At 48.2% G+C, this 15,474-nt stretch overlaps 1 long non-coding RNA gene across 4 annotated transcripts in view; it reads left to right on the forward strand.

Moving 5' to 3' along the window:
- Positions 1–15,474, forward strand: part of LOC139760281 (uncharacterized) — an 85,884-nt gene that overhangs the window by 18,303 nt on the left and 52,107 nt on the right. Inside the window, exon 1 of one of the 4 annotated variants that reach the window (XR_011715296.1) lies at positions 4,647–4,661. The exons of the other annotated variants lie outside the window; for them this stretch is intronic. This is a non-coding gene — a long non-coding RNA (uncharacterized lncRNA). Of the gene's footprint in view, positions 1–4,646; positions 4,662–15,474 lie in introns of those variants that run through there. 4 annotated transcript variants of the gene reach the window in all.

Raw genomic sequence — 15,474 nt, forward strand, 5'->3', positions numbered from 1 at the left:
TCTCCCCTCTCCCTCCCTACCCTTCCTATTTCTCCTCCCTCTCCCTACCCTTCCTCATCCCTAGCACCTCCTCCATCCTTCTCCATCTCAGCCTCCCCTATCGCAAAGAATTCCTTCCATATTTCCCTCTAATAATACGCAGACATTTTATACCTACGTCGTCGTACGTGGTGTGTCCGGGCTCTGATGTCGCCTGCGTGTCCTGTACTCGCCGTCGTTCTTGTGTGTGTGTGCCGTCGCTCCCTGTACTTCTCCCTGTCGTCTTCATGCCGTCTCTCTTCTTGCTTCTCTTTGTCGTCGTCCTTTCGTTTGAGTGGCTCACTCCCATGCTGTCGTCTTCCAGGTATTGTGGCGTCTGCTAGAGATTGCCGTGTAAGTCTCTCTAGGATTGTGATGTCTACGCGGGTCTCTTGCGTGGCCCTAATGGAACGGTGCTGTGGTTTACATTACGACAGCTGTGGTTATCCTTGGGTACTAATGCAGTTTACATACGATCTCTGCGTTGGTTTACTCGTGACTGTGTTGTCTTGAGGATCTCTTGTGACTCTGTGGTATACCGGGCTACTCATGACTGTCTTATGCTCTGCTTTGTGCTTGTAAGGTAGTCTACTTGCGCCTGTGTTTCAGTTAGCTTATGATTGTGAAGGAGTCTACCTGTGAGGTAGTCTACTTGCGCCTGTTTCAGTTAGCTTGTAATTGTGAAGGAGTCTACCTGTGCTATGGTTCGCTTGTGCTTGTCTGAGTTATGGTTTGCTTGTGCTTGCCTGAGTTATGGTATGCATGCTTTTGTGGGAAATTCTACTCGTGCCTGTGTTGTCATCATGGTCTGCTTGTAAACTGCGATGTAGCCTGCTTGTGCTTTCGTTATGGTTTGCTCCTGATCGTGACGCACTCTCCTTGTGGCTATGATATGCTTGTGACTGTGCAGCGTAGTTGAGATAACGATATACCTGTTCTTTATTCCAGGCACAGAAAAAAAAAATTATTCCAGGGTGTGATTCAGAGTACAGGAAAAGTGTGCATTATTTTTCCTCACGCTTAGAATGTTGCATTCAACACCAGTCTCTTAATAATCTTTTTCTGTAACCCTCTTGTCTTACTGTACTGATTTTGACCAGTCTGGTCAGTAAAATGGGACAGTTAAAGTAATTACGACCAGTAATAAGATGATTGATGTGGTTACGACCAGAAATAAAACGGTTAAGTTTATGACCAGTCATAAGAAGTTAAAAGTCGTTTTGACCAGCATTGAGACGGTAAGACAGTTCACTTGTTGTGACCAGTAATAAGACAAGGTCATGATGACCAGCAGTGAGACGGTTAAAGTCGTTAAGACCAGCAATAACACGGTTGAGGTCATGATGATCAGCAGTAAGATGGGTAAAGAAATTATGACCAGCAATGATAAGACTGTTGAAGTCGTTACGAACAGCAGTAAAAACGGTTAAAAAATCGTTACGAGCAGCAGTAAAAACTGTTAAAATCGTTACGAACAGCAGTAAAAAAAAACCGGTTGTATTCGTTACGAGCAGCCGTAAAAACGGTTTAAAAAATTCGTTACGAGCATCAGTAAAAACGGTAAAAAAAATCGTTACGAGCAGCAGTAAAAACGGTTAAAAAATCGTTACGAGCAGCAATAAAAACGGTTAAAAAATCGTTATGAGCAGCAGTAAAAACGGTTAAAAAATCGTTATGAGCAGCAGCGACTGTGACGGTGGCCTTCAAAGCCTCTTGCGAAAAGCAAGCGTCTGCTGCTGAGTCTGTTGTACCCTTGCAAAGCGCTGGTCACGCACATCTGTCCTGGCGGCGACCATGGGGGCAGCCAGCCAGCATCAGCAGCAGAGTCTGTCAGCGCTGGAGAACGCAGGGTGATTTTTAACCCAACCCCCTGCTGACTCGGCGCCAGGGAAATGGGTTAAAAGGGGGGACGCTGGGGTTGGGTGTGTGGGAATATGATTGCTTTAATTGATTTGTGCCGGTGTCCCCCAGGCAGATATATATATATATGGTGTGCACACCCATGCTCATCCTGTGAGCTGTAGCGCAAGAGGATCACAGGGGTCACGAAGGTTCTTACTCTGGAACTTGAAGGTTCTTACTCTGGAACTTGTTCGTCCTGACATGTGTGATTCCCTCTTGAAATTCGCCGTTTAGCCAATGGCGGAATTCGTCCATGGGTGAATATTTAGACTGCCAGCACAAGCTCACTGTGGATAGAAAACAAAACAGAAAAAAAAATATGATGGCTCAAGTTCTATTCTTTTTCTTATTCCTTTTTTTTTTTTTTTATCCACAGGCGCTCGCAGCAAGGTCATATTTTTTTTTAATTTCTAAATCTAAAGGATATTCCTCAATGTCACACTTTTACGAATGTACTTGGCGTTGCGCAGGTGAGCTGCGCATCACTCCTTGCCCTTTGCCTCGAACCGCTGAAGAGTCGTATGATGCTTAACTGTAATCGTCCTGACAACTTGATGCGTCACGTGTGCAGATGATGTTCCTCCTCATTCCTGAGTGTATACTGCTTGGCCCGCCTTGTACTAGGGCACTGATGATGGTGTATTTCCAAAGGCAACCATCCAACCAACCAACCCTCCATGTGTATTGTGCTTGTACCTATGCACACGTTAAAACATCCTCCCGTTTCCCCCTCCCCTTTTTTGTTTTCCTCTCTCTCTCTCTCTCTCTCTCTCTCTCTCTCTCTCTCTCTCTCTCTCTCTCTCTCTCTCTCTCTCTCTCTTCATGAGAATGAAACGCAAGCGAGGGGGGTCGTTATTCCGTAACCCCTACTGTATTATCCGGTTTAAGACGGGACGCGAGGTAAACCGGTGCGGTGTTCATTTAGTTTACTTCTGTGCTGGAGAATTCTGTGTGTATTTGTGTGCTTCATTATGGCATAGTGTTTACCCTTCTCAGGTTTGAGCATAGTCACAGGACGTAAAGACTTAGTCGTGCAAGTCACGTGGGGTCGCTTGGACGTCCAAATTCAATTCGATTATATATTTTTTTCTTCTTTTTTTTTCTTCCTTGTATAAGATTTCGTAGCAGCGATTAAACGGAATTATCATTGCTGTAATTGGTAAGCGACGCTCTCTCTCTAGTTTTTTTTTTTGTATGCAGTGACGGCATCAGACGTCTACACACACACACACACACACACACACACACACACACACACACACACACGCACAGAGGCATACATGTAAACATTAGGGTATTTGGTATACAGCTGCTGCGATGAACCGGAGAGAAGTTGCAAGATATTAGCAACCAAGGAGACCTCCTCGGTCCGTCAACACTACCTGCGAACAATGCTAATGAAGGTCATCATATTATCGTCCCCTGACACAGTAACAGGAGCAGGGTAAGCAATACCTCAGTGGACGAGGATAAAGTTGGAGAGGTTGTGGGGGAGATGTGAGCGCCATCACGCGGCCATGATGTGAGGGAGAGAGGAGGTTGGTGCTGTGTTGGGGACGGGGGACGGGGGGGTAGGGAGGTAGGGGGTTTAGTCGTGGAGGAGGAGAAGGTGGTGGTGGTGGTGGAGGAGGAGGAGGAGGAGGAGGAGGAGGCGCTAGAGCCAGTTATATATTAGGCTGTGATGCTGCCCTTGAACGTGTCACGGCCAAGGTCGAGCTTATATTGTAACCCTGCCAGCTGTTCTCCTCAGGCTTAAGGTAGAGGAGGGGCTGGGGAGAGGTGAGAGGGAGTGGGAGGCAGAGAGAGAAGGGGGGTGAAGGGAAGGAAGAGGGAAGATGGATGGGAAGTGTGGGAGAGGAGGGAAATTGGTAATGTGTTTAGGGAGGATGGAGATGGAGTGAGAGGTGGGGAAGGAGGTAGATACCTGGTTACGCTGATGGGGATGACTTGTGACACCCTGGATGTGAGGAACTTGCTGCTGCTGCTGCTACTCCGGAGGATGGCCAGAAATGACGCGTCTGGTGGAGGGGTGGCGGCGGAGGTGGAGGCAGCCTGGCGAGGGATGGAGGAGGAGGAGCAGCTTCGGTTGTTGAGTGGCGATGATGGTTGACAACATGTGACGAGGATGTTGGACGGAAACGGCTGGGGTTGGAAGGTTGATGATGATGATGATGATGATGATGTTGGTAGATGACAAAGATGCTGTACGGAGATGATGATATTGAGGGGATGGAAGCGGGGTCTTCTTTAAGAAGGGCAGTTGATGGTGATGTTGGCAGATGATGACAAGGATGGGAGATGATAAGGTTGGTAGAGATGAACGATGTTGTTGGCAAGAGATGGTAAGGCTGCTGGATGGACATGACAGGGTTGGGAGGTTGTTTGTGATGCCGGGTGATGATGTGGATGGCAGAAGATAAATTGATGGTGATGCTGTGGTGGAAGGAGGGAGGTGACACAGACGGAGGGGGATGAGGGAGATGCCGGCAGTGGAGGATGACTGTCCGGTCGTGTCATGATGACGCTGACGTTGGAGAAACATTCTTTTCCTACATGATAATGATGCTGATAAGAGGTGAGCCAGGTGGTGTTGGGAGGGATTCTCGTAGTCGCTGGTGATGCCGAGGACTTTGGGAGTCGGTCATAGCTCAGGAGACTTTGGGAATGACGTCCACCATTGAGGAAAGTCTACAGTGGCCTTAGCTCCTAAATTTGTGGGTCTCATTTCTCAGCTCCCTCCGGTAAGTTAAAGTTTCGCATCTTATTCGCTTTCAACTTTTCGCTTGTTTACAATAGTTGTTGTAGGTTTTCCCCCCCCCCTCTAAAAATTCCAGTTTTGAGTGTTTTGTAGGTTTCATTTGGCTCCTTTTTCAGATCTTACTAAATTGTGTATCAGTTTTTTTTCGTTTTTTACAGTTTTTTCGTTTTTTACAGTTTATTTTCTATCATTGTTATTGCTGTATTTCGTTATTCACTTCAGTAGTTTTCCTTGCATGCACCAGTTTGCTGTTAGCATAACTTGTATATATGCATCATGGCTTGGATTGAAGCTGTGTCTTTTTTTAGTTTCAGACGTAACTTGTGTTGAATACAATTTCAGACGTAACACACGTGTCGTTTTCAGCTTCAGACGTACCTTTGGTGTCGTTTTCAGCTTCTGACGTATCTTGCATGTGCTGCCTTTTTCAGTTTCAGCCATACCTGAATTGTCGTTTTCAGTTTCAGCCTTGAAATGTGCATATTTCAGAGGCAACTTTCTCTGTACTGTCTTTCTGAATTTCTGTTGGAGGGGTGGAGTTCTCCCACACATGTGTCCGCCTGCAGTTTTCAAATTTCATTGTTCCTTTCCGTTTGACGGTCCACTGGTTAACGATCAATTTGCCCCCACGGCTGGAAGAGATATTTTATGTGTCTTTGTCTTTGTGTTGCTGCAAAATTTGAAGTGGTCGCTGCTGGCTCTCATGAATATGGAAATCATTCCGAGTTGAAACCGATTCACTTGTTTCCATAACATTCTTTTTACCTTCGTCCAATCCTCTTTTAACGTGGTTCCATTATTACAACAACGGCAGACTTAATTCTCTATATACTATCCCCAGTGTTCATATTCACAGTGACGTTGTAGAGATGGATATACATAGATATATCGTTTGTACGTTGCGCATTGATAGGAACGATTCATCTTGCCCTTTGGAAGGTGTTAGGGAAGAAAGCTACGTTGCGCAGTGAGGACCTTTTTTTTTTTTTTCCTACTTTGAGAGTAATTAGGCGTGTGTGGGAGTAAGAAAGAGGGAGAGGCTGATTGGTGGCATTTTGGTCGCAGGTGGTGGTTCTGCGTCGAAGATGTATGATGTCACCATGGCTGTTTAATCTGTTCATGGACGGGTTTGCGAGGGAGGTAAATGGAAGGGGCTTGGAACGAAAGGCGGATGTGCATTAAGCTGTGGGGTGGGAAGGTATGGAAGGTGAGTCAGTTGCTGTTTATAGAGGACACTGTTGCTGTGGCGGACTCGAGAGAAAAGCTCCGGAAGTTGGGAGAGAAGGTGTGAAAGAAGGAAGCTGAAAGTAAATCTGAACAGAACTGAGGTGATGAGGGGTAGCAGGTGGACAAATCAGGATGGTTGAACTATGGACATAAATGGGGAGTGACCTGGAGGAAGTGGAGTGCTTTGGGTACCTGGGAGTGGACTTGGAAGATTATAGAACCTTTGGCGGTGGAAGTGAATCATGGTTGGGAGAGATTGGCAAAGGTTCTGGACGCTTTTGAAAGTTTGTCGTTGTCTGGTAGGGCAAAGACGAACATCTTTCATGTTATTTAACTTCAACAGTGTTGTGTGGATGTGAGTCTTAGGCCCTGAATGCCCCCCCAAAAAAGAGGAAGAAGATGGGCATGTTGGAAATTAGATGCCTGAGGATGATGTGTGATGTGAAGCAGGTTGACTGTCGTGGATATAAAAATACAAGAGCGAGGTGTGGTTGGGAACTGATCAGGGAGTGTTGAAGTGATCTGGATACGCGGAGAGGGTGGGTGAAGAGAGCCTAGGTATTAAACAAGTATGTGACAGAAATAGAGGAAGAAACGAGGAGAAGGAAGAGACTGAGAATAATGCAAGTGAAGGAAGCTTAGGGGTATCGGGGTCTGAATATTCAGGGGGACGAGAGGCGTGCATGGTATGTAATGAGTTTGATCAACGTGGTTTATCAGGCATGACTTGCCGTTGTCAATGGGCCGAACCAAGGAATATGGAGCAGCCAAGGCTAACCACGAATTAGCCGTGTGGAGCTTAGATCTGGATGGTTGGCTTTGCTTTCAGTACATTGTGCATGACAGCTACGGAGCTGGATGTAACAAGGAGCTGTACGTTTGCCCCGGATGCTACATCGCCAAGGGAAATGCAATTAGGCATAAAGAAAGCATCATTGGCCAGTACTTTTACTGCAAATTAGCGCATTTGTAGGTGGGAACGTACTTCCATAGTAATAAAAATGGTATTTTAGTTCATCTGAAAATATAATTCTTAAAGGAAATGTAATAATTTCTGACGTTCTTTAGAAGAGTTGAGACCACTGCCAAACGTGTTCTAGGTCAGAGCAGATTAATCCGCCTTTGTTTTTTGTTTTTTATTCCCTCATTCTTAATAGTGATCGACATGACGAGGGCAAAACATGCCCCTGCCAAGGCCGTCTCGGGGATGAAGAGAAAATGGAGAATGAGAGAGATAAAAAAAAAATAAGAATAAACTAGTCAGGGCTCAACAGGGTGGGCTGGTGTTTGTCGCCCAGACTCTTTAATGGTAGAAAATGAGAATCGTGGAAAGACTTAAAAACAGGAAGAGAATTCCTTTTAGCTTCTCCGTCCACGGTCGTTGCTCGTGTGGCGTAACACAGTCGGCCAAAAAAGCCCCCCCCCCCCTCCCCCCCTTGTGTTCCGAAGCATCTCATGGTTGTTGATATGCTTCGAAGCAACCCAAGGCCATTTGGTGTCTCGCTCTCCCACCTCCCACCACAAACTCCATGCTGTTTCTATGCTGACGCACAGCGCATGCTGCTCACTGTGTTCCCGAAGATCATTTCAAAGCCACTTCAGGTTGTTGAACGAAAAACAACACTTGTTATGTTCCCATCGGCAGCCCCGCTCTAATGCGCGGTCATGTGACGCCGTCACCCGATTACGTCATTTGTTATCCGTGTCCGTCGTGGAAGTTATGATAGATCGAGGGAAAACACAACCCCACATCTCTGCCTATGCGAGCCAAACCAACCGAAGATTTAAAAAGGAGAGGAAAAGATAAGAGGAAATCTGGTATTCACCGTAGGTCGTAATGGGCCTAGGATACTGTAGCATGGATGCCTCGCTGGACGACAAAGCTGTGGCTAACATGTCGTGAACGAGAGAGAGAGAGAGAGAGAGAGAGAGAGAGAGAGAGAGAGAGAGAGAGAGAGAGAGAGAGAGAGAGAATACTTAACGTACGGGTACTCACGGCAAGACTTTGCCCAAAGGCGGGGTTATCACGGACAGCTGGAGTTTGAAACGATCTGTGTGAGTTACGTGTCGTGTGTGGTATGGAGGGATTGTATATGTTTGTGGACGGAAGACCAGAAGCCCATGTATTGGATGAGGCATGAAAAAAAAAAAATAACAGCTGCCTGGGTAAAAGGAGTGCAGCTCGACAACCACTGAAGTTCACTACACAGCTTTCAGAGAAAGACAGACCACAGCTAAGGAGAGACGATACGACAGACCAGGATAAACTCGGTCCTCGTCTCACTGCAGGGAACGACAGATGAAAAACGATAGATATGGACAGTGATAAGGATTCGTCTGGAGATACAAGCAAGAGACAGTGACGTAAGTGGCATGTGAGGGTAAAAATATACATATCGCGATCGTAAATGGAGCGAGCGACTGGTGTGTCCTGCAGATGAGAACGGCAGGTGATCATGTGAGAAACGACAGGTGGCGACGAAGCCTGAAAAACGAGGGTAGAACATGTCGTGGTCGTGCAAGATTACGACAGACCGACGATAACAGAAGGAAAACGTGCCGAGGTCACAAAAGACAGGACAGACAACGAAAACTGGGGGAAAACATAGTTAAGGTCATTGAAACATGAGAAAAAAACAAAAAACAGTTGAAGATGTACTCGTGGCTGTGTGAAAAGCAGCAGATACCTGGGACATAGACGGCCGACAGCTGCAGGTCGACGCTGTGTGGTCGCGTTGGAGATGGCTGAAACGACAGCTGAGAGTAATATGTCGTGCTTACTGGAGGGAAGCGGGGTTGAGGTGGGATGGGACGAGAAGACGACAGTGTCTTTTACAGACGTGATGGATTAAGATGACATAGAGGTGCGACAGTCGAGGATAGACATACTCCAGCCCTGTTTAGAATGAGAGACGGGGAGGAGATGACAGAAGGTGTACAGGAGTGATGGATTAAGACGACATAGAGGTGCGACAGTTGACGGCAGACATAGTCTAATCTCATTCAGGAAGAGAGACGGGGAAGAGACGACAGAAGTTGTACAGGAATCACGTGATGGATGAAGACGACACAGAGGTGCGACAGTCGAGGACAGACGTAGTCTAGCCCCAAGACGCAGTCGTCTAGTCTCATTCAGAGAGAGAGACGTGGGGAAGAGACGACAGAAGGTGGACGAGGGAGGACGCCGCGTCAGCGGGGTGGCGGAGGCGGCAGCATGGAGAGTGAGGGAGTCACCTGGGCTAAGGGAGCGACCGACACCAGAACCACAGGGAAGATGATCCGCGGGACAAGGTCATCCCGGCCAGCTGCTCCGACCTTGGATGTCAGGCGGAGTCTGACGCTCGAGGGGGGTGGGGGGGGGGAGCGCAACGCCGGTCCAGAAGCCTTAGGGGGGGAGAGGGTAGAGATGCCTGAGGGAGGGGGGAGAGAGAGAGGCCAGGAGAGGGGAAAGGCCGGGAATTAGATGTCAATAGAGGGGAGAGAGGCCCCGTAGAGGGTTGGCGTAGGAAGGGGAGAGTCCCGGGGAGGTAAGGTGTTATGAAAAAGTAAGTGGGGAGAGGCCAGGAATGGGGAGGGGCCTGAGAGGGAGGGGGCCCAGTGTGGGGAGAGGCCAGGGAAGGATGAGGAAATAACTAGCAGAGGTAAAGGGAGAGGATGATAAAGGTGTAGATGAAGATAGAAAGTGATTAGAAAACGGGTAAGGGTAAAGCAGTGGCGGCGAAGGAAGAGAAGCCAGAGAAGGAAGGAGAAGAGGAAGAGATAGAGGGAATGGGGAGGAGAGAGGAGGGAGGGAGGGATGGGAGGCATCGTGGAGGGAGGGAAGAAGAGAGAGAGAGAGAGAGAGAGAGAGAGAGAGAGAGAGAGAGAGAGAGAGAGAGAGAGAGAGAGAGAGAGAGAGAGGAAGTGAGGGAGGAAGTTGTGACACTGGGGAAGGGGAGCCTAGGACGGGTTGGGGCTCTAGGGTGAGGGAAGGTGGGAATGGACAGGGAGGGATGGGGAGGTGGGCAGGGAATATGGTGGTAGTAGTCAGGGACGAGCACCGGATGTGGGGGTGGGAAGAGGGGAACGGGCAGGGGTTGTAGGGGAGGAGAGGCGGAAGGGAAGGGTGGCGGGGAGAGGCAGGAAGGAGGGGTGTATAAGGGCTATAGCAGGATGGGAAAGGGTATGGACGGGCGGAAGGGAAGCGGGGGACGGGTAAAGGGAGCGGTCGCTGGAAGGGATGGGCAGGGGTTATGGGGGCATTGAGGTGGGGAGGTTAGGCGGGCGGGTCTGGGGGTTGGGTAAGGGGGACGTGGGGCGGGGAAGGGGGATGTTGCCCGGGAGTGCGCCCCGGATATTTCCAAGGCCAAGGTCGACCCAGTGTTTATTAACGCTAGCGGCTCACTACCACCACCAACCACCACCACTAACCACCACCACCATCACTACCACCACCACCACTACTATCACTACAATGAACACCACCACCATCAGAATAACCAAGAGTACCTACAGCAACCACAGTGGCCATCACTACCACCAGCATCCACACCACCCAACACCACATCCACTACCATCACACCAACCACCTCAACCACCTGCACACCAACCACCACCATTCCCACACCGGCCACCTCAACCACCTGCACACCAACCACCACCATTCCCACACCGGCCACCTCAACCACCTGCACACCAACCACCACCATTCCCACACCGGCCACCACCACTACCACACCACCCACCACCAACGCATCCCCCAGCCGTGCACCAGCCACCACCACTATTACCACACCATCCACCGCCTCCTGTAGCGACCAGCCCATCAACCACCACCACCGCATCAAACACCCATGCATCCCCCCTCCCCCGCGCTCGGGCCACCACATCAACCACCTGTGCACCTGCCACTCGCTCACGTACAACCACATTAACCACCACCACACCATCGCCCCGCCACCAGCCATCACAGTCGCCACCATTCGACCAACAGCCCCCTCGACCACGACCAACAGGACAACCTCACGTACCCTCAAGCTCGACGAGACGTGCAAACGCCATCTAAAAATTTGATGACGTCCCATTTTCTGCTGGCAAGTAGTGGCTACCATCATCACCAAAGATAACATCACCAGTCACCAGGTATTGACGGCTCGGGGAGCCGCGAAGACGGTAACACGTGTCACCACCACGACGGTAACACACCCTGGACAGCATTGTTGGCATACGAGGGCACGCGAATGGGAGAAGCTGGACGCGTGTTGACACTACGCTGTGTATTGGGTTGATGCAACCCCCTCAACGAAGTGCCATTACTGGATTCTTACAGAGGAAAATGAAATATAAACGTTCCCTCCTTTTGTTTTCCGTTGCTCGACTGATTTTCACTGTTTTTTTTTTTAATCACGGTCCGTTCCTCAAAGGCATTCCAAAGACCATTTTCCTTCTGGTTCTCTGACAAGCGTAACGAAGCGACAGACTCTGGATCAAACAGGTGGAAAATAGTGATATAAAACACATCCATGTACTGTCTTCCAGCATATAGCCTCATCATAGACCATCAGCTCCTCTCGTATATTATCTTTCTCATGCACTGCCTCATTTCTTCATGCACATCTCCACCTCTCCCCCTCAACGAAGCCTAGCCACCCATTCCAGTCGCTCGTCTGGCCACTTCGAGTGTTCTAGCTCATCCTCGAATGTTGCCTCATACTGGATGGCAGCTGCTGACCTCAGATAATGCTGGTTTATGACTGAGTCTTTCCCGTTACCAGTTGCTTCACACCGACCCCTTTTATACCCGCTGATCCTACCTGCTGGCTTCTCCTCGACTGCTGACTCGGTGGCCCTGGGCCTGCTTTCAGCAGGTGCTTGAGTAAGTGAGACGATGGATACCTAAGCTTGCATTGGAGTCAAGCAAGCATATTTTTGTAGCATGATTTTCTCGTAAAAGGGCTTGGTGACGCCATGCTCATATCTCAGCTGATAAACTTGTGGCAGATTTTGAGACTTCACAGAAATGAGTCTGAATTGATAAAGACGTTAATATGTCAAAAGTGGCAGATAAGATTTTATTGCCTTTAAGATTACTATGTTTTAGGCTGTTTTCTTCGACCGAATTATTGCTGTTTATCCTCTCTTTTTCTTCCCCAATCTTCAACAGACACCGAAGCAGTAGGTAGAAGTCCCTGTTGAAACTGTTGTACTTTCCACTTTTTTTTTCTCTCTCTCTCTGTCGCAATAGAGTTGCTGTAGATGTCCCTCAGGTGCCGTTGGTTGAAGGAGCCCTGGTCGACTCCAGATGGTTTAGGAGTATGGGTTCGAACCTCACCCCATCACGTAGCTACATCATGCAACTTTGCTATGGTTGAAACGCTTTATTATATTGATCTTGAAATCAATAAATTACTTTCCTGTGTACTTCAGACATTGCCTGACTTTCCTGTGAACTTCAGGCATTACCTGACTGTCCTCTGAACTTCAGGCATTACCTGACTGTCCTCTGAACTTCAGACATTACCTGACTGTCCTCTGAACTTCAGACATTACCTGACTGTCCTCTGAACTTCAGGCATTACCTGACTGTCCTCTGAACTTCAGGCATTGCCTGACTTTCCCCTGAACTTCAGACACTACTTGACTGTCCTCAGAATTTTAAACATTGCTTGACTATCCTCTGAACTGCAGACATTACCTAACTATCCTCTGAGCCATTACTTCACTATCCTCTGAACTTCAGACATTACCTAACTAGCCTCTAAACTTCAGACATTTCCTTACTATCCTCTGAACTTTAGACATTACATCACAACCCTCTAAACTTCAGACATTTCTTGACTATCCTCTGAACTTCAGACATTATTTCACTATCCTCTACACTTCAGACATGACTATCCTTCGCACTTCAGACATCACACATCACCTCACTAACCCCCCCCCTCCATAACCCCTCTTGACTTGAACGTCCTCTCTCTCTCTCTCTCTCTCTCTCTCTCGTATCCACCAAACTGTCTTAATCTCACGCTTTGGGTTTCCCCCACCGCTTTGACCTTACACTCTGGCTCCCCCCACCCCCCTCACCACCTCACCTCACAAGCACGTGTTGTTCTCCTCAACCTTCACCAAGGCCTGGCTGAACTTGGCTGGCCAGCCATAGCCAAGAAAATATATAAAAAAAAAAGGGTTCACCAGCAAACCTCTCTGTACCGTGCCGGAATTCCCTTCCACACGTCTCTCTCATATGCGTGTGTGTGTATATATATATTTGTACATATCGCCTGGTGGCGGAGCATCACCTGGGGGTCGGATCAGTCCATTTGTCACCTCTCCACCTTCAAGGTACACCACATGCCACGAGGTACGAGCTGTTAATTTACGCGAAGACGAAATGGGAATATGTGTAGAAAGAAATTGGGTCGAGGCGTCACTCAGGTGAGAAACTGAAAATATCAAGGACGATATATATATATATATATATATATATATATATATATATATATATTAGTCTTAGATCCCTTTGAAAGGTACACAGTACGTCAGAAATGCTCTTAGCGACGTGAAGAACTCTTAGAACTACCCCATTAACCCCCATAGAAGCTAAACCACAGCCAGGGTTACTCTTATACATGCATTTCTCTTATGCCTTTAACTGTGACTTCCATAGAAGCTAAACCACAGCCAGGGTTACTCTTATACATGCATTTCTCTTATGCCTTTAACTGTGACTTGACTCAGGATGTGGTACAGTTAGATAGACAGTTGTTGCTTGCTGGTATTTCCAGATAACGTCAAGTTAGATAAACTGTCGGTGGATGGACTGGTAAAACCTGACGTTATATATATATATATATATATATATATATATATATATATATATATATATATAGATAGATAGATAGATAGATAGATAGATAGATAGATAGATAGATAGATAAGTAGGTATAGATACATAGATGAATAGGGGAATTACTCTGATGTATTCGAGTATTGAGGCAAGGTAGACGGAGGAGCGCAATGGTGTTCGTGCTGATACGGTCTGATGTAAGTCAGATGAGGGTTACGCAAGGTGTCCGGCAGCGATGTTGGTTGAGGTGGCTCGGTGGCTGGCGGCATTCCGGGCCGCATTCTTCTCTGGAGCTTCTTCAATACGTGGCTTCGACGCGGTTAGTTTTTTTTGTTTTTTTGAGGGAGGAGGAGGAGGTGGTGTGGGGTGGCGTCGTCCTCCTCGGGGTGGCCGGTCGCTTGTGCCTCTGCATCGCAACGCGCGTTTACAGACGCGGTGATGGTCAACGAGGGTTGGTGGGGGGTTGGCAAGAACAACTGTTGCGGTTGGTGTTATGTAACGACCGGTGACCCAACACCCGGAACAAGGGCACGAGATTGGCGGGGGTCGTCATTCACCCGGAGTTGTCGTCTAGCCAGCAGGGTTCGATGGGGTCGACCTGTGTCACCAAGTGGCCAGTTCACGATCGTCAAAAGGGGGCTGCATCACTCAGCTGACAGGTCGTTAAGTGTTCTGCGTAGAAGTATTTACTTCGGGGAGGGGGGATGACAGGGGGGCGGCGGCTTTGTTCAAGGGCTTGTGGATTTGTTCAGAGGGTCGTCGATTTGTTCAGGTTTCCGTGGATTTGTTCAGGGGTTCCTGGATTTGTTCAGAGGGTCCTGGATTTGTTCAGGGGTTCCTGGATTTGTTCAGGGGGTCCTGGATTTGTTCAGGGGGTCCTGGATTTGTTCAGAGGTTCCTGGATTTGTTCAGAGGTTCGTGCATTTGTTCAGAGGTTCGTGCATTTGTTCAGGGGTTCGAGGATCTGTTGAATATTATCAAGGAATCAATAGAGAGTTGACGAGGGGGTGAATAACAACTTACAAGGATTGGATGAGAAGGTAAGGAGTTCAGTTATAACATCATCTTGGTTGTGTTGACAGGACATCCGCTGTGCGATCCTTGAGCTGGACGGCAGGACCCGTTCAGCTTGACGGTACGATCCTTGAGTAAGACGATGCTGTCCTCAAGTATGACGGGTGACCCTTGAACACGGCGCTGCGATCCTTGCACACGACGGCATGACCTCCTGAGCGCGACGGTGCCGCCCTTGAGCCAGACGATGACGACCCTTTGCATACGATGGCCAGTCATACCCAGAAGATCGTAACGTCGTGCTTAAGGGTCGTGCACCATCGTGTGCTCAAGGGTCGTATACCGTCTAAATAGTTCCAAGAATTTCCTGGGTGGTTAACGATACTGTTTTCAGAACACTGGTAATTAGATTTGACTCCGAATAACTATTTACGTGCTCCTGTGTTTGTAAACAAGCATGCATATGCAGTCATCACCTCATTACCACGCTGACAAAAGCCCTGGTAATCTTCATGGTAAAGCCTTAAATGCCTCGGTTCCTGCTCCTCTCTCTCTCTCTCTCTCTTTCTCTCTCTCTCTCTCTCTCTCTCTCTCTCTCTCTCTCTCTCTCTCTCTCTCTCTCTCTCTCTCTCTCTCTCTCTCCCCCTCCCTCCTGCCCCCAGTGTCGGTCTCTTGTTTACCAAAAGCCAAGAACTTGCTCAAGATATGCTAATTGCGTCACTGTTGTTCTTCT

This window comes from Panulirus ornatus, chromosome 36 (assembly GCF_036320965.1).
Source record: "Panulirus ornatus isolate Po-2019 chromosome 36, ASM3632096v1, whole genome shotgun sequence".
Classification (NCBI taxonomy): domain Eukaryota; kingdom Metazoa; phylum Arthropoda; class Malacostraca; order Decapoda; family Palinuridae; genus Panulirus; species Panulirus ornatus.